Raw genomic sequence first — 27,330 nt, 5'->3', positions numbered from 1 at the left:
AGCCCTGCTTTGGGGCATAGGTTGCCATGACCACTTCTCTCGCTTCTTGGATGTGTTGGTGAAGGATCTCAGGGCACGGTGGTACAACCAAACCTCAGAGATGTGTCTTGATGCTAAATGTGTAAATGAGGATGTCATTCTAGGGGCTATCTGGCAAATGCAGAGGGTTGTTACTGCTTTCAGGAGTTAAGTAATCCTAAAGGTTAAGCCTGCGGGATGTTCTCAGCCCTGTAAGAATTAATATGATGACATTTAACAGCTTTAAAAAATAATAATAATCATCAATTTTCTACCCTCCCCCCCCCCATTTGCTTTTTACTTGAAAAAAAAAAAAAAAAAACACAAATGAATAATTTGCTTTTCATGCTGGTGCAGTAGGGGCTATTTGAATACAAATCAACAGATCACACAACTGTCACTGCAATTTCTTAGGCTAATGCAGAGACAGATTATGGTTATCTCTGGTACCACAGCATGGTGACAGTTGGCACATGCTGACTTTTAATGGCCACTATATTAACTCTGCTGTATAGAGTCCCTTCCCCTCAAATGCAGAGAGATGGGTTCCTTAGCAGCCGCCAACTGGCGGATCTCCACTGAGGATGGTAGAGCTTTGTATTTTTCACTAATTGGGGATTTTTTTTACTAGCTTAGATCTCTTTTCCATTGGGAAGGCCCTGTTCAATTCCACAAACAAAACTGGACCCTGTCATTAAAAGCTGGATGCAGTTTCATTGATTTATTGTGATTCGTGGTGTACAGAAGGGAGGGGATGGATGAATGGAATATGACCATGGACTATTATAGAAGTGTGTCCGTACACAGGCATGGTTTTGCTGCTCCAGTTAGGTCTGGTTCTGCTCCTTTTTTTTTTTGACAAGAATGACTTTTTACACGTTTGTATTTTAAGTAAATGTCTTTACCTGCTTTATTTGCTTCCTCTTCTTCAAAGTGTCTCATTCAAGTGGGTTTTAAAGAAATTTCCTCCCTTTCTTGCAATCCAAGCTGCTAAAGTAGGATGTAACCATCAATTCAATACAAGAAATGAGAGAATCACCCTGTTTTGGGGCGTGGTTAAAGTCCAGAAATCTTTTTCCAGTGGTTCCACTGGGCTTTGGATCAGGATTTTCCTGATTTTCCTCCATTTTTCCTCCCTTCTTTTCCCTCCCAAGCCCGTAAGTACACATCTATTAATGATATCTGTACTTTCTGTAACAGTAAGTCTATTCATCGGAATAAAAACTTTCCCTAAAATTATGGAAAAAAATAACTGAATTACCACATTTTCTTACCAGGTAAATGGATGGCCATTGTAGGACAGTTTCCCATAATTTTCTCAAGAACTCCAAAGGATTAATATTTTTTTGAATTAAATAATGGGAGCATGCAACCATTTTGAACCCAAGTCATGATCCGTTTGTGCAGTTCCAGTAGATCACAACTTTCATTGTGAAGGTCTTTCTTCCATTTAAATGAATTCAAACCAGTTTCAATTATCAAGTTGTGTGGAGGATCAAGAAGCTATGTGTTTAGTTAACGCGGAAGTTTGGTGACACTGTGTAGTGTGTTCCTAGATGTCTTATTTTGTGTAACTACACGTAAACAATGCAGTTTACCTCTGTGAAAAGATCCAGTCCAACAAAACACCTTGAAAGATGTGGTTACGTTCCAAACCAACTAATAACACCATCGATTTCAGTTGGCCCCTGAGCTATGCAAGGGGAATTAAGATCTGAGATGGGATCGCTATTGACAGTGGGGTGCCAGAGGGGAAAGTATTAGCAGTGTCTTTGTCAGCCCCTTTTTGGCAAAGAGCTATCTTGCTCTTGTACCAGTTTTTTAAATTGTCATAGCTTATTTCATCTTATTATCTAAATCAAGTCTCTGGAGGGTAGCTTATCCCAGCTTTGATCCATTATGTTGTTTACTCTTGTTTCACAAACCATTAGGGATGCTCAAGGATGTAAAATAAGATATCCATCAGGCTAAATCTTATGAGCCATTTGCTGCAGATGTAGTCTTGTCCTGATCACACTGACAGGATATCGGTGTCCTAATAGAGTCTTTTTTTGTGCTAATAGAGCTCTGCTCTCCTGCCGCAGGCTGTTGGGAGGGACCAGCGCTTTCTGCCATTACCAACGCTGCGTGCAATCCGATGTTGGGCAGGTCTTGTCAAAACTCCACACTTCAGCTTCTCACTTGTAAATAAAGAGATGTGCTTGGTCTGTGAAGCCCACGGAGATCATGTGTGTGAGAGCTCAAGATGGTCCCTGCATAGACTGAGACCAGGGACATGTCCTTTGTCCTTCTGAATGGCAACCCAGTCTTAGGAACTGATCCGTGTTCCTCCTGCCTTCTCGTGGCATCCCCTGTATCCATCTTGGAACACAAACCCAATTCAACCTCGGTGCCTGAAATTGACAGCTTCTGATACAAAGTGATGGCCTCAAAGCATAACGTGATTATTCAGATGTAAATGAACATATAAATGGAGGTTCTCTTGGTTGTTTTTGGAAAGGTGCATCAGAAAGCAAAAATACCAGTACCAGCTTGTGACTACAATGTGAGCTAGATGGAAATCTTTAATTCATAATAACAGTATCTGCTAAGCTTTGTGGTTTTAAGCAGCTTTTTCTTTTGGAAGTTGTGTTTTATCCCACAGATGGGCAGAAAATAAGGCCATGGTGAGCCCCACATTCCAATCATTGAGATAGGTTCAGACATATGCAGGAATTGTGTGTTTTCATCTTCATATTTCATGCGATTAAGTGAGTTCACTCTTTGATTGCCTCAAAATAACCACAGGATTTGGGGGCTGGAGGAGATGCAGTGCTTCTGAATCAGAAGTCAGGGACAAACTCAAGTGCTTATCCTTAGCGTAGACAAGGAGAACTCTAAAGGAATTTCCTGTGCCAGGTATTTTTTTGAGAAGTCTTTAGACACCATCTCAGCAATCTCTCTCCCACGTTACTCCTTGCCTAATTAGGGTTAGGGGCATCGTCTTTGCCTCGCTCTCCCCAAGCTCTGTGTGAGCGTGCTTCTTCACAGCAGCTTTGCCTACAGCACTCGAGCCTTGAGCAATTCCTTAGAGCTCTGCCAAAGCTCTGCTTCAGGCTCTGCAGCTTGATTCGGGGCTGGGATGGAATCAGGCAGCCCCACTGATGCAGCAGGAGAGCACTGATACGTAGCAGCTCTGAATTTTTCCTTCTTTCATGCGAGGTTATTCAGAATATGCTGAAAAAATGGAAACTAGAGCAAATACACATTTATGGAAGGGGGTGTGTGTGAGATATATTGTGTGTTCTTTTCCCTTCTAAAGAGGGATCGTTATTTAAAGTGTAAGCCCACTTAACTCTCTTAAGTAACAATGTGTTTTGAAGAAGGGAAGGCCATCGGCTTTAGCTGTTGTGAGAATTTATGCAGCACTTTCTAAACTCCCAAAGTCCTAAGCCAGCTCTTTCCCAAAACATTTGCAACCAAACTGCTCCCTACAGCACTCGTGAATTCAATGACATAAATTGTTCAAAGTGCTATAATATAATTTGTAAATGATGTTGATTTACTCATTCCGAAGCCTTTTGAAGGAAATAGATTGTGTTAATTTTCTCCAACTAGCTGTACATTCAGAATAACCATTGAAACACTCCATTTAAATATATATTCAATTAAACTAATGATGTTTTAAAACATCCTAAATAACACCACATCGCAAGGACAGCTGTCCATACCCTTTATTTGGGTTTGCATTCTGCACTGCTGCACATGTTGCTGGTTTCTTTTTCTTGCAAATACTGGTGTAAATTATCTCCTGCGTCACGAGCAGCGTGAGCTGCCCCCAACTCAAGGCTGGCAGCTAAAAATGTGGAACAAAGGCCATGGTTAAAAGGAAAAGCAATTCAGGTGTAATGCTGTGGTGTAAAGCTAAATGCTATCGAGATGATGTAAAGAGACTCCAGGGTATAGGGGAACTGGGCCCTGTAATATCCAATGTAATTATGCAAATTGATATTACAGAAAGGGCTTTTAATTGGGAATGCTAAGCAACGTTTTAATAATGCCAGGTCATTAATCTGTGGGAGTCAGTTGTATCAGAAGAATTATTACGGGCAAAGAAAAAGAGCATGCCAAGGCCTTTGCTGAAAGGTGTTTACAGATGTTAACCTTGTTTCGCACAAAGTATTTACTGGGAAGGGATTTTCCCCACACAGTCTCACAGTCACATGAGTTTTCTTTCTCTGCATTGGAATCAGTTTTTAACAGGTTTCATGTTCTCAGTAAATAAATCTCCAAGTAAAACTGCCTTCCAAGGTAATGATTTCTGTTTAGAACCCACTGTGAAGTTCATATAAACTCCTAACATCCTTGTCACCTTTTAATTTTACTAATTACTGCTTCAGCTTGCCACTAAACCTTCCGAGGTTCTTCCATTCAGTGTTAGAAATTCACTAATGTTCAGCTTGTTAGGATATGAGACCCCTCATTAACTCGGAGTATTAAATGAAACAGTTGAGTTAGTAACCAAATCGACAAAGAAACAGCTGACTCTCTCTATGATTAGGGACTTTGTCATCTCGTTCATGGATTAATTATATGGTCCATTATACTGAAATGTGTTTTTGGTATCAGGACTAGTTTTGTTCTCGAGTTTTTGTACTTGCCAGCTGCTTTAATGCTCTTTATCTTTCTCTGAACAAGCACCAAATTATAGATTTCTTAACTTGAAGGACAAATTTAGAACGTAGTTCTGATGCATGTGATTTAAAATAAGTTCAAGGATAAAATGTGCATAGAACAATCTCCAGAAGGGGAAGTCTGGTGGAGCTCTTTGCTGGGGGAAATGTCCATGAAAGCAAGCAAGCAACCAAGAAAGCCCAGGAGAAGTGGTGCCAGGGCTGCATCCACCTTCTGGGAAGAGTGGTTCTGGGAAGACAAGGTGAGGAGAGAAGGTAAGGGTGGAACTTGGGGTAACTGCTATATTGAACACAGTTCCAAGTTGAGTTATTTGTACTGAGTTATTTCTATTTGTATTCTGAAAATCAGCTGGATTGTAATTTTGAGCCCTTATTTCAAGGAAACGTCTCTGTGTTGGTGTCGTAGATGCTCGTTGACCAACATCCCTCAGCACAGGAGCTTTATAATCGAAGTAGATAAAAGATAAGAGAATCACAGCAAATTGCTGCGTGTTTCACAAAGCGGGGGGCAAGGCCTGGAACATGGAATTAAACTTCTTGCAGATGAAATTAGAAGTTTTTTAGATAAGTGGGGCTTCCAAAGTGCCACGAGCACGCGTTGGGAACGCCGGTGCCTGGTGCTGTGTTCGCAGCTCGCTGTGTGATGAGTTTTGAAGAGCAAAATTAGGGGGTGACAGTGCTGAAGGAAAAAAAAAAAGTAAATATTTTGACAAAAAAAGGGAAGATAGCAGGAAATTGCTGGTTTCAAAGCCTATGTTTTTATTAATAATTGATTTTGACTACAGGAAATGGGCAACCCTGTACAGGATGAAGTTTGCTCTGAATGAGGAAACCATTTGGAGTCTCTTTGTGTTCATCTCATTAATTCTTTTCTGCCTGCTAACTTCTAAGCAACACTTTCGAGAAAGGGTGGAAGAGTCAGCAGAGGCAAAAGAAAAAAAAAAAAAAAGTAAAATTCAATTGATCCTAAAAGCCTGCAGGGAAAAGAAATTAATTGTGTAACAGCAAGAGGGATGTTTGAAGGCTTTTCTTCTAGCAGGTAGCAGCCAGCAGAGGTCTGGGCTGAAAGCCTCATCCGACTTTTAATCCAGGAAATTAATGGCAAAACTCTTTGGCTTGAGATGAGCGAATGGAGTCCTGTAAGGGAAAATGCTCGAGATGGACTCCATGATCAAACAGGCTGCGTAAACCACAACAACTCCTTGCCTTCGAGCTCTTCTGGGTTACAGACTTTGTTTTAGAGGCCTTCCAGGTACAATTCCTGGTACGTATGAGTTAAGCAAAAGACCCAAATACCCCAAGTGCTCTGTGCTCATCCTGCATTAACTAAGAATGGGATGTTCCCAGCTTACTCTCTTGCAGACTGAGGTGCACGGCCCCTCATAACTGCATGTTTTCCTGTTCTATTACTCTTGCTCTGAGTGTGGTTTGGTCCTGAAGGCTGTATCAAGACACAAACTGTTGTAGGAGGAGGAGGTGGTTAGGCTGAAATAGGTGCTGAAGCTCCTTAAGTGATCCAGGGGTCACGTCAGGTGGCATTTAGTGCGGTCTCTTGGGCGATGCTTTCACAAACTGGATTTGAGGTTTGCAAGGAGTGAAAAAAGTTTGGTACCTGCTGGTACTTCCTCCTCTAGGGAGTGGGATTTCCAGCTGACAGCCACCAGGCTGTAAGGCAGTGAAGTGCCCCTAATGACAGGAGCTGTGTAAGTACCTAGATAAACTCCGCCATGTTTGGGCAGTGAATGAAAATTCAGTTTTGATAAGGGTTGTGACACTTCAAAGACAGTGATAAGGAACAAGCACTTGAAAATGAGGTATGTGTTTATCTGCAGCAGCTGCCTAACTAGGGGAATGGGAAAATTAAATTTGTCCCATAATTATCTTTTGTACAAACAGGCAGTGTCCCTCCAGCCAGGCAGCTTCTAAAAAGCCTATAATTATTGCATATAATAACTACCAACATTAATCTTAGCTGTTGCTTGTACAAAAATTATAAATTACTGCACCAAATCCTATTACTGCAAATATTAAAAGTTACTAGACGTTTATTTGAACCTTGATTTTTTTCTTGTGACTTTGTGTTAATTTTCCCCATATTTCAAAACTCCATCAATTGCTGGAGTAGAGGTTTGATGGTTTAAAAAATTCATTACTCAGAAATTGGACTAATCTGGAAAAAAAAAAAAAAAAAAGAAAGGTCTTAAAGGCAGGCGGGATTGTGAACATTACCCTGATTTGGCCAGCTTGCAGGGCTTGCATGTGGGGTGTTTCCCATGGTTGTTCGGTCTTGCTGCTATTAGCAGTGGTGCATTCGAGCCCTTAAACCATGCCATTCTTTGCTTTCTATAGAGCTCAATCCTGCAGGAGCACCAACTGCTCCCCAGGGAGGCGTTTCAACCTGGGGGTAAATGCACTTCAGAGCTTTGCTGGAGCTATACTGGAGCGCTCAATGCCTGTGGGACTGGGAAGGAGACAGAATTACACCCGCAGTTAGTATTTGCTCTTGCAGATATGGATGTAATTTCCAAGGTTCCTATTCAAATGCTGCTGGATCGAGGCTTAAATGAGCATTTATCACTTTTATTATTCTCAAATCCTGAGGTGCTTGTGAAGACTTGAACTTGCTGAGATTCATATATGCAAGAGGACTCAGCTACTTCTGATTTCTTCTTGAGGACTTAACAAGAGCACCTTTTACATGCTGGCAAATTGAAGTAGACACAGAGGCAGGTTAGACCAAGAAGAGTATACATTGGGCCCCATTTTCAGGTATTTGCCCAGAAGCCAAGATATGCCTTCAAAACAAGGAGAAAATTTTAGCTACCCATTCACTTAAGTCATTAAGAATTTAAAGCATAAGACAGTGATTTATTTTTTCTTACGCTGTATTGGTACAGATATTTTTGAAACTTTTCTGTAGGGTATTTATAGTATTCTCTCTGTTCTCCCTAAACAATCTCTAACTACCTTTTTTCCCCTCTAGTTCTTCGATTTCTGAAGGGTCTCTTTGGGTGTTTTATTATTATTATTCTTAATTTAAGCTCAGTTTTTACCTATTCAGATGTCTGCAATATGTCACGCTCAATATAATGAGCCAGCCACCTCTTGCGCTCACCAGGGGGCACGGATGGAAAACACTTTAAAACGCTGCATGAACTTGAATGCCAGCAGATGCAGGAGGTGCTGAAATGAAAGAAATTAAAACAGAATAATTGTCTGTGACCAGTTCATAAGTTGAGTCAAGTGTGGAGCATCTTCTTTTAAAACGGACTGCCTCTGAATGTGCGCAGGGGGAATGTGGCCCCGTGTGATGTATTCCAAGTGCTATTTCCAGCGGTGGTGCAAAACCAGAAGAGAACATGGATCGCATCAAATCCCTGGGGAAAGGAACGGGAAGTGGTATTGTCAGTTCTGCCAATGCCCGTCTTTTCCTCAGCCTTGAGGTTTCGTGTTGCTTTGTGTTATGGTCTCCGAGCATCTCCTGTGTGGATGCAATCAGAGTGACCTCCGCAGAGGTCTGGGGCATCGCTTTTAGGATAGGAACCCTGCTGGGGTAGAGTCCTCGAGGAGCTGACTTGGGATTGCGTGGCAGAGCATCCCATAACAAACATCCTCTTCTGTATTCTTACTCCCACCTGCGTTAGCTGCTGGTTGTTTTTGCAGCAGCTTTTTATAGCATTCAATCCGGTTTTGCCAACAGGGAGAGTATCAGGAGGGAGCGTGTGCGTGCCTAAACGCATCACCAGGCATGGAGACGCCGGCAGAGCTGGGGACAGGCTGCTGCCAGGTTGCCTCGTCTCCTCCTCTGGCTTCAGGGGGACTTTTTCTCCCTGAGACCACGTTGGGAGAGTGAACGATTCGGAAATCTTTCAGAGCCAGCAGAAAGCCTGATTTTAAAGCATCAAGCGATGTTCTTCCAGCTGTCCCTGTTTAGAACTCAGCAATAGCATGAAAATATTCTGTGCAGCCACTTTTGTTTCCGCTTTTTTTTTTCCTTATAAAAAAGAATGATGATGGTTCAATTTAGAGATTTTGCCTGGATTGTCAATCATGAGTTTATCCCTGTATCGATGCATAGGGAATGGCTGTTAGAACTGAACCCTGCTAAGCGTGTCACGCCTCCTGGCATATTGTGACTAGTTCTTTCCTTAAAATAGCATCATTCAGAGTGCTTCAAAGGCGCCATATATCTTCAGATACTTAATAATCATCTGCTTAAGGCGAACATTTTTTGCCACTCAGATTGGTTTTAAAGCAAACATATTCTGTTCCACCCAGCCTCAGATGCTGATCTTGCACAGCCGTGCGCTTGGTGGAACTGCTTATTTCAGTGTACTTAGTCCAGATTATCTGAAATAACAGCTATCTGGCTAGTTATTTCTGTGGGCTGTGATTGCAGGCTGAGTGTGGCAGGACTGCAAAGTCCTGAAGACCTACAGAAATCATTAATGAAATAGTCACTGAGCTAGCGAGCCACTTAATGTGTGTGACTGGGGAAGAAGAGTCATTTTGACAGGACGAGGGGATATTTAATGTCTCTGAAAAGCAGATACCCAAAATTTTCCATAGAAAAAATGTTCTGTACTTAGTTTTCTACACTCTTTGCTATGTTAAATCACAGCTTTCTGTGTTCTTGATTCAACCCAGAGAAATTGAGTCAAATTCCTTCCTCTTTATTCCCATTCTTTGCTTAAAACGGACGATGATGCTCAAGAGTGCCTCGGAGGCCTGCCAGAGTTGCATCTTTTGCTTCTCTGGAGTAATATTCATCCATTAAAACAAAAAGCCACCATGCTGACTTGGTAGCATTTAGCACTCCTCTTTCTTTAACATAAATTACTCCATAAAGTGCAGCAAAGAACGAGGGTCGTAACTTCAAACTTTATTCAGAGCTGTAACTCTTTTCCTGCAAACCCGTATAACTTTACTAGATAACATTAGGCCTTTCTCTAGATGTGGAACCTGTATGCATCTGCACGCTTCTCATTTGGTAGTGCAGCCACTCTCCGGAATGCAGCATCTCACAAAAAGCTGTAACACGCACCCCCACCCAGAATAGCCAGGCTAGGATGAATTCCTTTCATCTCTTTTACTTTTCGTAGATTCCTTTTTGAGCAACGGGAGGTGACAGGGAGCTCTTGACTCTTTTAGCTTCGGGGCTAAATGACTCAGATTGACTAGGACCTCATTCATGTTTTACATTTGTGTTTTATGGACTTGGTTTTGCCATACCAGGGGAAGTGGAAGGTTGCAGTCCCCCACGACACCTCAGGGGGCTTGTTCTATTTTACTGCTGTAGCATCCTTGGGAAGGACGGACTCTTGCTCTTTCATGTGAGCTCTCTTTTCCTTGACTCATACAAATGAGTGTTTCTCTCAAATTCAATGGGGGGAAAAATTATTTGTCACCGGATGAAGATCTCCACCTGTTGCTAAGGAAACGTGTCTAATACTGATGAGGATTTATTCTTGGATAGTGTTTTGCCTGGAGCTCCCTGCCTCCAAGTGGTTGAAGGGGGTGGATGGGAAGCTGGGAATAGTTCTACCATCTGAGCAAGGAGACAGCGGTCCTATTCAGATCGCACTTAATCCCAAGTCAGAAATAACTGTATTGACTTCAGTGTGGCTGATTTTTTTTTTTCTTGCCTTGCACCTAGTGTAGTCATTTAAGCCTGTGCAGAGTTAGTGCTAAGTGAATGTAAAATGCTGCCAAATCACAGTAATAGCTTTTCATCCACTTAGGTGTTACTTTGCACATGCCTTACTATGCGTGGCTATAAGTAGTGGAAAATTGAGCCCATTAGGGTTAGTAGGATATATTTCAAACTCTGGAAAGTTTAAAAAAAAGTTCAGTCCTAAGCACTTCTGTGAGGCTGAGGACGTAGTCCATACCCAGTAGTATGCCGGGATACTTCTGGCTGGAAAAAAGGCAAACTGGGCATTGTTTTCAGGTGTGATCCTGGGCTTTGAAAGCACAATGAGTAACTTGGGCGTGGGTTCGAAGCATACTTTTTGAGGGCATGTTCATTGGAAATAGGTTAACTAATCTAGTGTCTTCAAAATTGCCATTTAATACTGAAGAATATTCATTTTGGTCTTGGTAGAACCATCCTGTCTCCTGGTCTGCATAGTCCTTACTCTTAGAAGTCATGTTATTGCAGTCTCTGTTTCTTTTCAGCCTTGGGAAGGGATTTTGAAAGGGGAGAGGAAAGTGGATCTGGTTGCTACCCCCCTGTAAATGTAACAGGCCAGGCCTGAACTGAATTGGCAGGGCACAGCTCTGTTGGAAGGGGGAGAATTCAGGTCAGGTGGAGATCCCTGAACAACACACGGTACTTGGATGCATAAAGGATGGTTGTTATTAGACAAACATCTCTGGGTAGGAGCGGGGCACCCTTTATGAATTATTGTAGTAATATCTGCATTTCAGCAAAGCCTCGGGTACTGTCTTAAATAGAGCAGGGAAATGCGTTCAGACTGATTTAGAAAAGGGCTGTGGTGTAAAAACTGAAGGCTGGCTAGAATACCATAAATAACATCTTATCTAACCTCTTTAGCAATGATTTGAAAGAGAAATTGCTGTTTCTGATGAGTCTGAATGTACAGCCTTAATACACGACCCTGCACTGAGGATTTTGTTGTCATCTTGGATCTATCTTCTAGCAGGATTCTAGCAAAAGATCTATAGATAATTCTTATCCTGCAGCCAAACAAAGGAACTGTTTATTTTGTTAATGGCATCAATTACACAGTGTAAGTATTATTTATAACTCTGCACTAGCACTTAGTTCTAGGTACATCGATCCATTGACCCATGTAGATGCAGTAGATTGAAAGTGTTTTCTTGAGTTTTCAGATACCAGGTGAAAAGACGTGTCTTGTTTTTCATCCTGAGTCTCCAAATTTTCTTGTTTTATTCCTCTCTAAAATTCTTAGAGGGTGATGTATTTGACCGGTGTTTCTGAGGTTTAGCAGCAAAATGTTTCTGAAGGAAAGCCTTTTGATGAAGTGGGACAATCCAATGTGGATGTCAATCTTCGCAAGAGTGAAAATGCTGATGTTTAGAGAAATAGAGAAACTTTCCTCCTGGCCCCAAAACGGAGTTCATAGTTACAGATTTTGTCCAAAACAGCCCTCCCTTCTGGGATTGAGGGTCAGTTCTAAGAACTGCATCCCCAGATGCAGTCCCCAGTCTGCTCCCCCTTACCCCTCACCAAGACTTGATGTTGATTTCAGGTGTTACTGAGGGGCCACTGATTTAAAAAATAATCTGTACGCATAATAATCTGTTTTTACTGATATTCATAGACTTTTTTTTTTTGTCTTAATCCCGGCTTTCTTGTCCTGGTTTGTTTCTGAGCTGACCGGGTGCAGTTCATCATAAATAATCCTTCTGATCCGTAAACTCAATTGCTTGTCTGAATTATCTTCCTGGAGCCCCCAGTATCTCATTAAAGGCATTAATGTATTTTAGAAGGCCTTCCAGTGGTTCCGTATGGAAACCACAAAGCAGTTGTTACCATTTGACTTACTTAACTGCATCTGTCCTGCATTGACCCGTGATGTCTATATGCTGTCAGGGATTTTATTTAGTTTTGCTACTGTCCTGGCCACTGGAGCATCTGAGTGCATTAGGCAATGTGATTAACCTTTGTTATTCATGGCCTTTTCCTCCTCAGTTCCTGTCCCCGGAGACTGTGTACAGTGCATTGGGGTTGTGGGCGTTGTTTAATTACATTACAGGGGGAGGGCTGATGTGGCCATTTCTACTTCTGCTTGCCTAATAAAACCATCTGATGAGCATTGTCTTGATTAGTTAAAATAAGGTCAAAATTAGTCTCTCCCTTTTTAATGTTACTTCAATCCTAACATTAGTATTATTTAGGTGTGGGGGAATCTTTTTAGTGTCTCTTAAAGCAGTGTTTGGTTCTATCTTTTAATTATCTGAGGAAATTACAATGTCATCTCCAAGGCCAAACATTACATCGTAAAGGTTCCTGCATAATATATCCAAATGCCTGCTTCAGTAAGACCAAAGCTGTTCTCATCTGAACTTCATTGACTTTGGCATAATTGTGCTTTATCCCTGGTTTATGCTAGTGTGAACGAGGTCCTTGTTCTCCTCCGTCAGCTCCTCTGTCGTTTTGGTAGTGAGTGATGGCGATGGTACCTGAGGGCTGGTGAAGAGTGTAGCTGTAACCCGTTAATAGTATGCCAGAAGTCCTACATCTTCTTGCCCTGGACTGTCAACTGAGCGGCCCTAATGGTCCTTGTGTTGTTGGAGCATAGTCCCAAAGGTGCTCCTGGGTCTGTCCTGTGCTCTGCCCTTGGATGTTCCCTGCGTATTTCTCCCACCTTCCTTCTCCAAGGGTCCAGTGGCAAGCTCATTAAGTTTCAGGCCTGAGAGCAGGGCTCCTGCTCGTTTTCCAGTCCTTTCGCAAAAGGACTTATGGAAGAGGAATCGCTCCATTGTGGGAGCGCGCTGTCAGCCGCTCTGGCAATTAATCTGAGGCTTTTGATCCAAACCTGCCTGCCTTCATCCCTCGAGCCACGCAGAAGTAGATGGAAGCAGAGCGTTTTTCCTAGCTGAATCTGGCAAGACTGCGACACCTGAAAAGGAAAAAAAATAAATTATGTAGTTGGCACGTTTCCAGGCAAGAGGACAGGACTCAGAAGGGTTTGTACCCTTTGGGAGATTAGCTCCTCGTTTTATTTAATATCAGCTTGTTCTACGCTACCAATGGCACACAGATTAATGGTTATAACAGGTATGTAGATACAGCTAATATCCTCTTGGTTTGTTAATCCGCTTAATGCTTGAAGTAAATAAGAAAGTGGCTTGGAGTATACTGTGCTTTTAAGGCAGAGCTGAGCTTGGGGCATTTGTTATTACAAAGGAAAGGAGGAATATCTGAAACATGGGGATTTTTCTTTTCTTTTTTTTTTTTTTTTTTTTAGCAGCAGGCATAAGGTGCTCTGGTGCATTTGAAAACAAATCTGTTTTCCAGAATTGTCTCAGAAGAGCAGGATCTCTGAAAAGCAGGGAAGGAAGCACCATTGCTGTAGCTTTTTTTGTGTGTTTTTGTATTGTGCTTTTTTGTGTGTTGCTGTGTGTTTTTTGTTTTGTTTTTTGTCATTGTTGATGTTAGTTTTGGGTTTTTTTGGACTGCAATGTCATGTCTTTTGTAACAAGCTTAGCTCTGGCTTCAGAACAGAGCCAAACAGCCTCCTGGTAACAGGTGCAAGTGATAACTGAGCACAACTGCACTGTGTGTGATAAATGCCAACACCTTTCCATGGTCTGACCTTACTCCATTTTAGTCTAATGTGCAGCTGCATGTTGGTGTTTACAGATGACAGCGAAGATAACTGATGCTATTTCTCTCGGTAGCTGGATGGCACATTTTTTCTCCCGAATGTATCAGCTAATAAACAGGCTCATAATTTTGTTGAGACTGATGTTGCTGCAGGACCTGATAAGCAAGGGAAGTGTTCTGGTATTGGATTCTGTTGCTGCCAGTTTTTGGATGTGTTTCCAGTTTTATCACTGACCCTGGGCTGGTCACTTGAACCAGTAGCACCAAGTCTGCAGCAGCTGCTTTTGGATCCCCTTCCTGATTAAGGGGTAGAGGGAAACATTGGGGTATTGTTGGCTTCATTTAATTTTTCAGATTTTCCTAATAAAATGGCTTGAACATTCTCAATTTGTTCTGAAACATTTTGTGATATATTTTTTGTTGTTGTTTCAGTTGATCAAAATACATTCAAGACCATCCAAAGAAAGTCTTAGTAGCTTATGGATAATATTTTAATTGCTAATTTTGAATTTCACCCTCAGAATATTGAGATAAAATAGCTTTTTGGGTGGTTTTGTTTTTATTCTTTTTTTGGTTTGTTTTCTTCCAAGCAAAATCAATGTTACATCACATATCTTGACAGGATCTGATGATGCTTCGTGACTTGCATTATTCAGCAACCTAAAGGATTGGACTTCTAGTAAAGAAATTTACTTGCGGCTCTTACTTTGTATGCCAAGTGATATCTTTCCATGGATAATATTGCATTAAAGCAAACAGAAGAAGGAATCTGTTTGTATGCACAGTTGTCCAGATGCACAAGCGTCTGCTGACAAATTAGCAGTGCTTTGAGATGAGAAGGGTCATACATTTGTTTGTGCATTGATGCTCAGTGGTGTTAAATCTATTGACAATGGACCACTTGAAAAATCATTATTGGGAATTAGTTATATTTACTACTCAGAAATTCCAGCAGCAGCCTACCTGTGGCTTGCAGGTATTTTAGCATTAAGCATCATATGGCAGTGCTTTACAGATGAGAAAGGACGCAGGCAGAGCAGCCTCTCAGCTATATGTCATGCAGTCCTTCTTTTGAGCATTGCAGTTCCATCTAGCCACAAGGATCAGCAGAGTTTCCCCAAGCATGATCCCCTTTTAAGCCCCAACAACAGACAGCTTTTGCGCTGTTAGATTTAAGCCAGCATAACCAAACAGGAAACTTTGCTTTTTGATTTGTCTGCTTTCAGCAGCCGACTCCTCCTTGTTCCACTGAAATCCCACTGCCTTCAGCCGTGTTACATCACCTTTACACCACTGAGATGGGAAGTCATAGCTGATGAATCTGAGGCTATACTGTGTCGTAAAAGCAGGTTGTTAAGGTACTGATTTGGGAAGCCTGGACTTAATTCTCTGTACTGCCATGCATTGGCTAGACATATGGAACTTGCCACAGATTCACCACATCTCATTTTAGGCACTAAAATTGCCCAAAAGTCCATCTGGAGACAGCGAAGAGGTGGGGAGTTCCTGAGACCAACTCATCACGCTGGAGTTGATCTGGGCATGTCTGTCTGGTTTTCTCTCTCCCATTGCACAGAATGAGGAACTGCCTTTCTGAGCAGGGTGCCTTAGCCAGCCTGAGCACAGGCCCATGTTGAGTTGCACATCGATCTCTCTTCTTGAGTTTGCTGTCTTGAAAATCAGCCTAATAGCTATTCTTTATCTTCCTGCAGGCGCTTGTGGAGAAGTCTATAACGATTATTAATTTTGCAGTGCGTTTTCTGGCTTACTTTATTTGTTTAAGGGAAAACAAGTAAACAGAGAACTCATTAAATAGTTGGAATGCTAGAAGCTTGCAATCAAAACCAACACTTAAGTAGTACATTTTGTTACATGAGGACTTCATCTTTCATATAGCACCTTGATTTGAGGGATAATGGTAGCGGTATCACTTGACTAAAGTTTGCATTCCTTTTTTAATCCTGCTGTTCTGCCTTCTCTAATGAAGGTGTTCTCCACTAAAACTACTTTGGCTTTCACGCGGGCTGAAATGTTTCCCCCATCCCAAGGGAAAGAATGTAATTAAGCATTTTGGTTATGTTAGGCTTCATATCAGGGCTGTACTTGCAGGAAAATAATAAACAGATTAATAACATTGCCAAGGAGAGATTTAGAGTATCGTCTCTGATTAAGCTTTTCAAAACTAGCCAGGCAACAATGGAAAGAGGTTAAAGCAGTAGAAAGGCACAGTGGGGGAAAAATTACGCATTTAATTTGGTTCAGCTTGTTCTCTCGCAAAGCAACTGTTGAAGGCAGCATTGCAAAAGAGGTGACAGACAGGGGGTTAAGACTTCTGGGGGTTAAGACTTCAAGTCATTGCCTTGTCACTGCGTTATGTAAACACTCAGAAATTTCTCTCTCTTTTCTACTGTCACCTATCTGAAGTTTGGGGAGTATAGATAATGTTTTTGATTGTTCTTTATATAGCATCTCCTGTAAGAATCTCTGTCCTCTCTAGGCAATACTATAATATTAATGCATCTAGTAGAGCTTGTGGAATCCTACAAAGCAGTCTCAAGACTCATCCTCATTCTTGCTGACTTTGCTCGAGCTGTGCTTGAGGCCCTTCAGCACTCCCAGTGTCCACTTCATCCCAAAGCAGAGATCCAGTGCTCAGTATTGCTTTGAGTATAACTCAGGCTGTGGTGAGGTTTGTTTCCTCAGCAAAGCAAAGCAGATTCTTTCTTGTGGGTTTGTGTTATTCTGCTTCAGCTAGTCTTCCTGAGAATTTTTTCCCAACTGTGCAGGCTGTGTTACCTCCAGGCAAGATCACTGCAATGCGCTCCCCTCCAGGCTTGCTTTGAAGAAGACTTGGATGCTTTAGCTGGTGCAACGTGTGTTTTCCCAGCCACCTCTGAGTTCACCTCTTTTTGTTGGACCAAGTTTGTGCCCTTGCTTCACGTCACTAGGAAAGGCTGTCTGGTACCCAGGCACCAGTTTTGCTGAGGGCTGTCTCCTGATAGGATGTGGGCAGCTTGCAGCAGGCTGCCTTTCAGCAGATCTGGGAACTGTTCAATTCCCTGCTGCTTCTGTAGCATGCTGCTTTAAATCCCAAAGACAGGCTGTCTTTCTCTTCTTAGACAATCCCCAGTACAACCTGTGAAGACCCTATGACGTTTCCCTGCCCACCAGAGGCTCTTTCCCTTTTCGTTCCAGGGACAGGAGAGAAACTAGAGAACATTTTCAACCTGACAGCTGCCCTGCGATTACAGGGCTTGCCAAATGGTCTCAGGGAGGAAACGGGCCCATTTACTGGAATGTTTTATGTTTGTATGGAAATTTTTTATGGCCTGGTGTCAGGTTTTACTGGACTCTTCTGTAAAGACAAATTGCATCAACTGCAGAATTCTTCCAATGCTACTTAAGGCGATGCAACTTACCTGCAGGTTTTGTTTTGACTTTCTGCCTACTAGCAAATTCCAGTCCAGTTCCCAGCATTTGAGAAGCAAATCCACCAATTGTTTCTTTGATACTAATATTACTTTTAAAAAAGAGAATAAAAAAAACACTCTGGCCTCTTTCTCCCCTAGTTCCCTGCCCTCTTATCTCAAAAGGAATCGTCTTGATTGTTCTTTCCAACACAGTTATAAACTTAGCTTAAAGGGAAGGGGAAAGAGCTTTTTTTGCTTTTTTTGTCTGCTCCCCTGAGTGCTTCTGTTTTCAGTCATTCAGCCTGATCTTTGTTCAGCAGGGCTTCTTGGATGCTGACCACAAAGAAGGAAAAGAAACGCTTTGAGTTGAAGTTACTTGCTAACTTTTCTTCTATTGCCTCAGAAAAATTCCTAATGGTGGGGGAACATCAGGAGTTCAAGGTTGCATGCACGCAGCTTTGACTTTTTCTCTAGGCTTTGAAATCTCATTTGAAATCACACAGACTTATCCACACAGAAATACTAGTAATTCTAAGCCATTTGCTTCCAAAGGCGACTCTCCTCAAGGAAGACAGCAGCGCCATGCACGTAGGGTAGTGGTAACAGCTCTCAAGTTCTTTCTTGCTGCCTTGAGAACATAGGAAGCAGCTTTAGAGGTCATTGGGACGTATTGTCTTCCCCAAGCAGAGCAGTTTGTTGGTCACTGCACCGTATTTGTGTATGGGGCTGCTCAGGACAGTGGATGTGGTGATCACCAATGAAACATCTTCCTTCTCCGAGCACCCTCTGATACAGGCCTGCTTTTGCATGGGGAATGGTGTGGCAAGGGAGAACCAAGTTAACAATACTGGTTTCTTGCGAGAGTATCTGTTGTTGTCTTCTGTTTTTTCCCAATCTATTTATTTTTTCAGTTCTCCTCACTTCCATAAAACTTTCACCTTACTTTCCTCAGTCTCCTCAATTTTACAAAGCAACAGGGACAATGTGGTCAGGATCAAAATGTCAGTTTGAAGCACAAAACTTGGACTGTTTTTTAAAATCAAACAAAAAGATATTTCTGAAATCTTAGTTCTCTCAAGAGATAAAGATTAGGCATCAGTGCCTTAAAGACTGTAAATTAATAAACCTGTGTGGACTACATCAGTTTACTCCAGGTGCAAATCTGTCCCAGAGTTTGTATAGTTTTAGGATTCATGAGATACTGGCAGATTTAAGGTTTGATATTCTAGGGTGAGGTAAGTGCAGGGCTGAATGTAAAGTGTTGTGCATAACAAAATAGGTTTGGAATACTTACGATCACCTCAGGAGAGAACAACTTATAGGAAGACTGAGATACACCAAGCATACTGCTGCTCCTATGCAATTGAAGATACATGGTCCATTTGTGTGTGTGTACAGTCTGCCTTCTCTACCGGTTTATAAACCAGGTAGTAAGTGAATGCTAGACTTGTCTCTGTTTTTCCTAGCAGCCTGGCCTTGTAACATTATTATCCTCAGCCCCCCTCCCTACTTCAGGCTACCAGATCTTAGGTAGGGTCTGGCACGCTCCAGGCCAGATATCTGGAAAGCTGATTTTTCTCTGGCTCCTTGACAGGCGCTGAGGTAAGGAGTGAGAAATTAGCAGTGACTTAATGCTGCATTGTGACCATTGCTATGTGTTCAGAATTTTAAGTCACAAGATGTTAGAAACTCGGAGATTGGACCTCTGCAGATCGAGCTTTCTCTCAAACCGAAGTCTATTTTAAAGCCAGGAGTTAGCTTGTCAAAGGCCACCTCTTGTTTCAAAAGTCACCACCAAGAATGCAGATTGTGGTGACTTTGATGCACAACCTGTTCTAGAGCTTAGCAACTAAATGGTAAAGAAGTCTTTATGATTCAGATGGTGTTGCCTGTTTGCATATCCCATTATACCCGTATCTAAAATCTAATATTTAATCTATATTAGATTATGCCCAGAGTAACAGTAATAAAATCTGGGTTTGCTTATTTACATTTGGGTTGCACTGGTATCACTGATGTGGCAATCTGTCCTGACTCTTACAGAGGCTCAGATGATTGAAAATGTTCTTTTTGTTCCTCCCTTTCCTTTATTTGCCTGCTAACAATGCCATCTGGCTTCTGTCCTGCTGAGGGATATTCTGGTCTGAACCCCATGTTTCTGTTGCTGGATTGGGGTCAGGAGGTGGTCTGAAGGAATGATTAACTGCAAAGGTGCAGAAGCAGATAAACCATCATAAAAAACACTTGTAAGAATGAAGCCAAGAACATATATTTAGAAATCCATTTAGGTCTCACCATCTTGCTTAAAATGGAATTGGATAATAATACCTGGCTGGGCAATACAGTTAATGAAAAGCACCAAATGTAAAACTTACCAAATGTAAAAGTTGAATTTTTAATGTGAGCTTTGCTTTTCCAGTAAGCTTTTAAAACCCCATTCTCATTTTAAGCAATCTACTGATACATTTAACAAATGTCAAGATGAAATGCTTCAGCAGAGATCAAAAAGACTGAGGGTTTTATTGTACTACTCTTACAGCACTGATAGCCGGTATTGAACTCTCATGCTAAGGATCAATAGTTTTATTTGATCAAATATGGTGAACTATCAAAGACATTGGGCTCTACCTAAAGGACACTTCAGATTGAGCTGTCTCCCTTGAGAGACCTAGGACTCTTGAATTTATGCTTTGATATTTGCTCATGCCCTAGCTACTTTGAGATGTTTTTATTTTTATTTAGAAACACAAGCGTTGTTGCTTATTCATCAGCATTCTTTGGGCCTTGGTGTATGGAGATCAAGGCCACTGTGATTGCAAGGCCAGCACTGGGCCTAGCATAGTGTTTGGGTTCACCTCAAGAGCATACTTTGAACTCACCTCTTGAAACCAAAACATTGCCGCATCAGAATACTTAAGAGTACAACAAAACCACCAGAAGGGATGTGACAGGGTCAGGAAGACCTGAGGAAGGTGCTGTCACAGTGGCTGTGTGATCAGCCAAGGCTCGCAGTGGTGGCGGCATGAGCAATGGCCGCTGGGGATGGAGGGAGCTTCAAATGAGCCTGGCTCTTGAGGACAGCCAACAGACTCTGCTTTTGGTTAATTTTTATTATTTTTTTCACCCCTGAATCCTTCATGCACACCACTTTCCTTTTCACGTCTGTGTGGTAACAGCTCGCTTGGTTTCCAGGAGCCCCAGGCCATGACAGGTGAACGTGGCTGTGGTGATGTGGAGTTCTGAGGGAAGCAATGCTTCCCTGAGCCTGCAAGCTGAACAATTTGCCCTGTGAGACCCTGAGTCTTCCCCTCCCTCCCACCTCCACTGTAAATGGTTTAGAGCTCTCAGCTGATGAACTTAGAATAAACATTTGTTTTTATCAGCAGTGCTGCTGAAAGAGGAAAGTGGTGGGAGCTGGGCGGGGGTGGCTTCGGGAGAGGAGAACAACATCTGAGGACGGAAAGAATGCAGGAAGGAGAACTAAAATACCAGAATTGGGCTTTCATCTGTACTTTAGACCAACTCAGCTGAGTAGCATCTTAGTCTGATGTATGAAAGCTGGGAGGTGATGGTCACACCTGGGATGCAGAGGGGAGGGCGATGGCAGTACTGGTAGGTGGAGGGGGGTTAGGAGAAGCCCTCAGAGCCATCTGTTTTCCTCTGTGGAATAGCATTTGGCAGAGGCAGCCTGAATCACGTCTGCTAAGGCCTGTTTCTAGCGGTGAAGGAGTGCTTCTGCTTCTCTGCTAAGCCAACCGGTGTTCTGATTTTGTGTAGCGCACGTGTGGATCCATATGGGATGAAAAAAGTTGAATAAACCCCATCTGTAGAGACTGTGAAATCCCAGTTGCTACTTAACGTGCGAGGCTGAGAATGGGGCTTTGCTCTGAAGGGGAAATGGCAGCTCAGAGAGGAGTACTCATTACTGGAGGAGACCAAACCTACCTGGTCTCCCAGTGTCTCCCAGTAGCTCTCAGACCTGTTGGTCAAATCACCCCAAGAACTAAGAGCAGTGAGCAACTGTGCAAATGGGACGAAGGGAGGAGGCCCTGCTAGCAAAGTGCTGCAACTCCTAGTCGGGTTAAAACATGCTGCTGCTGAGGTTTTAATGCTGAGGAGCAGAGCATAACAGAATGGATTTAAACCAGAAGATGCCAGTCTAGGATGCAATTTGCTGTGATTTTTTCCATTTTGCCTTGTGCAAATTACTTCCAGTACTAGGAGCAATGTTATAAGGAGGAATGCGGCTTTTCTCCTTTGTCGTGGTCCTTCTTTGCTGTTTTCCAAGCTGGCTGGTTTGTTTCAGCCTAATGGTGTGAGACAAGAGGTCGGGAGCATCACAGGCTGAATGGGAATACTCTATCCGCTGTGCTGATAGTCTTGGGGGTCCAAGAGGCTGAAGATTTTAGGATATTTTTTCAATCGTGCATTAAATAATTCTTTGGTGAACCTGGCTTTGTTTGACTTTGCAGCAGAGCTTGTTCAGTTTTATACCAAACTAAAATTGACAATCAAATTCATGGCCTGCAAGCCAGACCTCACCTCAAATGTCGTGGATTTGAAGCAGGTGAAATGTAATGCAAGAAATGCAACTGTCCTTGCATTAGCTGTGGAGGCGTGGTTTTGTCCAGAGTTCCCTTAACATCAGCTCTGCAGACGGCGTGAAGTGATTACTGTTCTGAATGCTGTTTTTATGCCTCTCCTGCGATACTGCGAATGAGATGTTAATGCAGTTTTACAAACGTGTGCAGAGCTAAATGTTTTCAAGCTGCAAGTTCCAACTGTTTTGTGATTTTAGATCTGAGGAAGCTTGGAGAGCAGAGGTTAACTCCTTTGGCTGAGCCACAGACCTGCCTATTCCTTCTGGTGAGCCTGAAGCATGGAACTATCTTCCCTTCTGTCTGGATGTTGGCATGTGAATGTTGGTGATCTCAGTTATGATGCTTGACTCGTTGCTTTCTTGATGCAGTTTTGTACAGAAATACATCATGGTGGATTGCAACTACATTCACATTGTTAATTTGGACAAAGATCAATGAGCTGTGAATGTCTGTGGAGTCACCTTACCAGAAAGTAGCAATAGCAAAAGTTTTGGTTCTATTTCTAGTAGGGGCAAAACTGTTGCCAAGTGTGTTGCTGAGGAACAAGCTGTTTAAATTAAATAATAACTTAATCCTCCTATTTCTCCCTCCCATTTGTACAACACAGCAGAGTGTATGCTGACAGATGCTGGCCTATGCTCTCTCTACGTTGGTCCCATATCAGTAGATCTCACATTATTGTTCAAGGTATTCATCATGTTGCATGGAGCTAAGGATATTAGAATGCTGCTAGAGCCCATGAGACAGAGTTGTCATCTTCAAGGTGATGAGGATATTGATTTCTGAGGACACTGGATGAGCAGGATGCTGTTTGTTACTGTATTATACTTGTGGGCCTGCAAGTTGGAAGGAAAAGAGGCTCTAAATAACTAAATTCCTGGTTAGGATAGGTGGAGCATAAGAAGTGGATAGAAAAGAGCTTCCTGGTTATAGCTCAATGGAGCACTAGATTGCAGGAGCGAGTCTTGTACACATCTGAATAAACTCCATATTTATGAAGAGATACAGAAAATTGTAGAAAATCTTGTTGAAGGGCGATGATTTAACAGCAAAAGCTGTTTAGTACTGGAACCCAGGGCTGCTATCCTCTCTTATGCTAGTTCTTTGGAATTAGGATGTGTGTGAAGAGGAATCTGAAACTGCACAAAAAGTGAATCTCACAGAAATAACTCTTTCCCACAGGAAGCCTGCAAAGATGTACTCAGTGCAATAGTAATCCATGTTGCTTTAGCTCTGTCAGTATTTCCCAAAGATAATTTTTCCAGCATTTTCTGTTTCTTAGTGCTGATAATTTTATCGTGACAGCATCCTTTGTGAAGTGCTCCAGTGTGCCTCTGTACAACCAGCTCTGGTTTTGTTGATTGAAAGGCTAAGAGGAATAGCATAGTTTAGGGGCTTGATGTGAGGGTTTGAAACTTGACCTCTGCCACCCATATACTTTCTTGTAATTCAGGCCAAATTATTTAGTCTTTCAACTCCTTTTGTGCAAAATAGAGCCCTGTCTCTTTCTGCTTGGTTTGGTTCAGTTAAATGTATGCTATTCTGAACAGAGCTTGTACCTGCTTTATGCATCTGTGCTACTGTGCACAATGGGATCTGGCTTTTAGGGGAAGCTGCTCTGACTGGGTAATGACTGGATGTTGGAAATAGCCTTTCAGTTGACTTGGTAGTTGGTGTCTTCGTTCTGAAAAGCTGGATCTTCATGTGGCAATAATATCTTGAATAAGATAGGAGAGCAAAGGATTGTTCCATACTCACTGCCCTGGGAACAGAAATAGTTGTTTTCTTAAGCACACTTCCTAATAGTGTAGGGTTATTAAACACTTTGGGTAATGGCTGCTTGCTTTGTCCAGCCTCTCTAGATTTTTGTCAGTACCTGCTGCTGATTGTTTTTTGTGCTTTCCTTCCCTTTCAGGTGCAGTGTAATCTGTATACCTGCGTTTGCAGATGCAAATTGGTCTTACCTGATTACATCCACCAGGAGGGCAAACAGTTCAGTAGGTTATTGTTTAAATATGCACTACAATTAGCAACTGTTTAAGAACACTTTAGTTTTGTATTGAGAGACAACAGGAAATGTGAATATTGAATGGAAAAGAGCATAATAGAGTGCACAAATGAAATTCTGTCTTACGTGTCGTCACGTGGTCCAGGTGCTATTTAAAACTGCAAAAATAGGATCTAAATTGCTTATAGGAGCTATTCTTGTATCTCTTTATAGTGATGAATTTTATCTTACAGCAGCGCCCTTACTGATTGAAATAAATTGCTTTGGGGAGTTGGTCTGCCTGTAAGCAAACGTACTGGCTGGGGGAGAACTAATGTTACAAAAGATTCCTCTCCTGGTGCATGTAGTTTCATTCATACGCTTGCAACCATTACAATAAAAACATTATTGGTCTGCATATTAAAGCACAGAACTGCTGAGCAGTCGGAACTGCACTTGCTTGAAAACAATGGAAACCCCTGATCTGAACACGTGTAGCTGTCTGTATCAGATCCTAGGCGCTGGAAATGAGACACCTGAAGTTAGTGGTCTCCCTTGACCATAAAGGACCTCTTTCTCTCAGTTTGCTGTCTGTCATCTGGACATTATGTCTTTTATCTCTTAGAGATGCTGTGAAAAATAAATTGTTTCTGAAAAAAAAAATAAAGAATAGAGTGCTGAGAGCAATAAAAAACCCTGTGAGGAGCTTAATTGTATCTTCAGGGAAGGTTTAGAGTAATACGCTGTAAATAAGGTATAGGACCTCTCGCTGAACACCGAAGGAGATGACAAAGTGTTGAATAGCTCTTGGTTAAGTGAGAGCTTGCTTTATTCATTGTGGTCCCTCCATCTGGGGAAAGGAAGGGAGAGAAAAGAATACAATCGTGGGAGATGGAAGCAATCAGTGCAGCACAGCTAACTTAAAGGTGTATTGGACAACATCAAAGCTCTTATTTCTCAGTTTTCAGATCTTTGCTCCTGAAAGTGATTTTTTGGAGGTGTGCTCTGCCACCATACCTGTAGCCTACGTAGGCAGCACAAAGGATTTGACTGCCCCTGTCCCTTGGGCAAGGATCTTGAGTTATTTTACTCTACATGTTCTGAATCCTGCCCCTTCCAAACCTTTAAGAGAAAAGGGCATCCACGGCTTGGCAGCAGTAGTAGATCAGGCACTAGAGGGAGACGCGGTGCTTTTAAGGCTTGAAGCCCAAAGCATTTATTTTAACATGGCTTCATGGACTGCAAGAACCTATCATGCTACTGCTTGCCATTAGCTGACAAAGCTGCTTGATGTGCCCTGGTGTAAGAATATAATCTATCAAGAAATAAGAGATAATGACATAAACTACACTGTGTAGATAGCTGCTTGTCATGTGTTGCAAATGGAGGATGATGGCTTTTCTTTGAGAAGTGTTGTGCAGAGGAGAAATAATGCTGGAAGGTCCAAACGTTGCAGCTGTCTTAAAACAACTGTATTAAGGCATTTTCTCGCAAAAGGCTTTCTGCTCTGTAGCTGAATGTGACAAAGTTATTCTCCAAGATGACAAATAGTTTTTGACTAATGAAGGCTCTTTACTGCTTTTCCTGCTTCATGTAATTGTCCCCTTGTAAATAAGTGGGAATGTTTTAATGGTAACATCTGCCAGTTTGAAGTAATGTAGTGAATTTTGTTTGTTTGCTGTTTTTCAGGAGCTGTACAGCAAGATCATCAAAGCAATTTTTATGTTTGCAGATTCTCAATTACCAGAAAGCTACAGAGGTATGGAGACACAGTGCTGTTAATTTGGGGAAATTATTAGAGGTTGCTTCACACGATGATATGGACTTCACTTATTCAAGAGGAGTTATCTCTATCCTGATAAGAAATGAGAAGATCACAGAATTTCTTCCCAGACCAGTGTTGTTGCTCTCTGTTGATGAAGTCTTTGGAAAGGACCTGTCTTCCTCACTAATCTCACACTGTAATTTCTTCATGCTCCCAACCGGTTTGGGTCAGTGATGGAATATATAAGCCCTCAGGAGCCACAGAGATGTGTTTGTGTTGTCTGGTGTGGTACCTGCTCTGTTCCTCGTCAGTACCTTGGCAACTGGTGAATGATTTTCTAGTGCATCAAGGAAGAAGAAGCCAGAGAGTTGCATGAAGGCCAGAAGGTATATTTTTCTTCCCAGCAGAGGAACCTGTTAGTTGGTAGATGTCTTTTCCCTGTTGTGAGGAGAAATGACTACTATTTCACCAAATCAAGGGACAAACAACTCCACAAGCATTATTCTCCTTGAATAGGACTAGATTTAGTCTTGGACTGACTGTGGCTGCTGAGTCAGTCCAGGTGCATCTGAAAATCTCGTAGTAGCGTTCAGAAAGAGCTGACGACAGCAGGAGCATCATTGCCTCAGCTGGAACTAAAGCTCCAGAACTTTTGTGGAGATACCCTGCGGTTTCAACTAGTAAGCACCCCGGTGGCTAGAACTAGCATTGCCTCCTTCATCAGACGTCCGAAAGCTGCCCTGAAACATGTCCATATCCTGAATGATCCTGAGCCTGCTGAACCTACGAGAAGTACAAGTCGTGGCAGTAAGTGTATGGCTTTACATGGCATTTATTTCCCATGTGAAATTATGACAGCATACAGAGAGAAAAAATTAATTAGTTTAGCATTTAATAAATGAATGTCTGTACGTACTTTTGAAGATTTAAAGTGTGATGGAAGCCCTGCTTAGTGGTATTTTTAGAGCACCTTATGTCTGTAGTGTAATGAAGTTCCATAATGACCTTGGTGCTGCCTATTTAACTCCTGAACTTTGGACGTTTAAAGAGTCGTTTAATGCAGACTGCTTACCTTCTGCATGGAATCATCATTTTCATTTCCAACGCTTACTGAAATGAAGTAGTCAAATCTGGTGGAAAATTGAAGGTTTTAGCTGCTTGCCTGATCTTGTCCAGTTGTCACTAAAATTGTGTTACAGAATCATCGAGCTGTTGAGGTTGGAAGGGACCTCTTGAGCTCACGTAGCTCAGCCTCCCTGCTCGAGCAGCCAGAGCAGGTTGCCCACTAATGTGTCCAGTGAGTGACTTCTATTTTTGAGAACATTATTTCTACCAGGTAATGTGCTGTAGACTTGATTTTCATCTATAGACATCTCTCAAGTATTGAGGGCCTGGCGTGGACACAATTTTGTGTAGGTACTTGGAGCTGGTTGTGTGGGTTCTCCCCCAGAATGGTTGCATAGTGGCTGAAAGCATCAAATGATAGTGGATCATCGCCGTAGCAGTTCAGAGTAATGTTGCACTGGTAAGAATGACACCGTGAGATGGAGGATAACATTA

At 42.1% G+C, this 27,330-nt stretch overlaps 1 long non-coding RNA gene across 10 annotated transcripts in view; it reads left to right on the top strand.

Annotated features, from left to right (window-relative positions):
- The window catches only part of LOC137845270 (uncharacterized), a 190,024-nt gene that overhangs the window by 59,063 nt on the left and 103,631 nt on the right, over nt 1-27,330 (top strand). For 9 of the 10 annotated variants that reach the window (XR_011090151.1, XR_011090158.1, XR_011090155.1 and 6 more), the window contains exons 2-3: nt 23,934-24,015; nt 25,695-26,577. This is a non-coding gene — a long non-coding RNA (uncharacterized lncRNA). Of the gene's footprint in view, nt 1-22,215; nt 22,284-23,933; nt 24,016-25,694; nt 26,578-27,330 lie in introns of all 10 variants that reach the window. The other variant, XR_011090159.1, reaches the window with a different exon arrangement.

Source organism: Anas acuta, chromosome 27 (genome assembly GCF_963932015.1).
Source record: "Anas acuta chromosome 27, bAnaAcu1.1, whole genome shotgun sequence".
In the NCBI taxonomy this organism is placed as follows: domain Eukaryota; kingdom Metazoa; phylum Chordata; class Aves; order Anseriformes; family Anatidae; genus Anas; species Anas acuta.
Note: the sequence above shows the minus strand (reverse complement) of the source record. Positions and strands in the feature narration are given on the sequence as shown.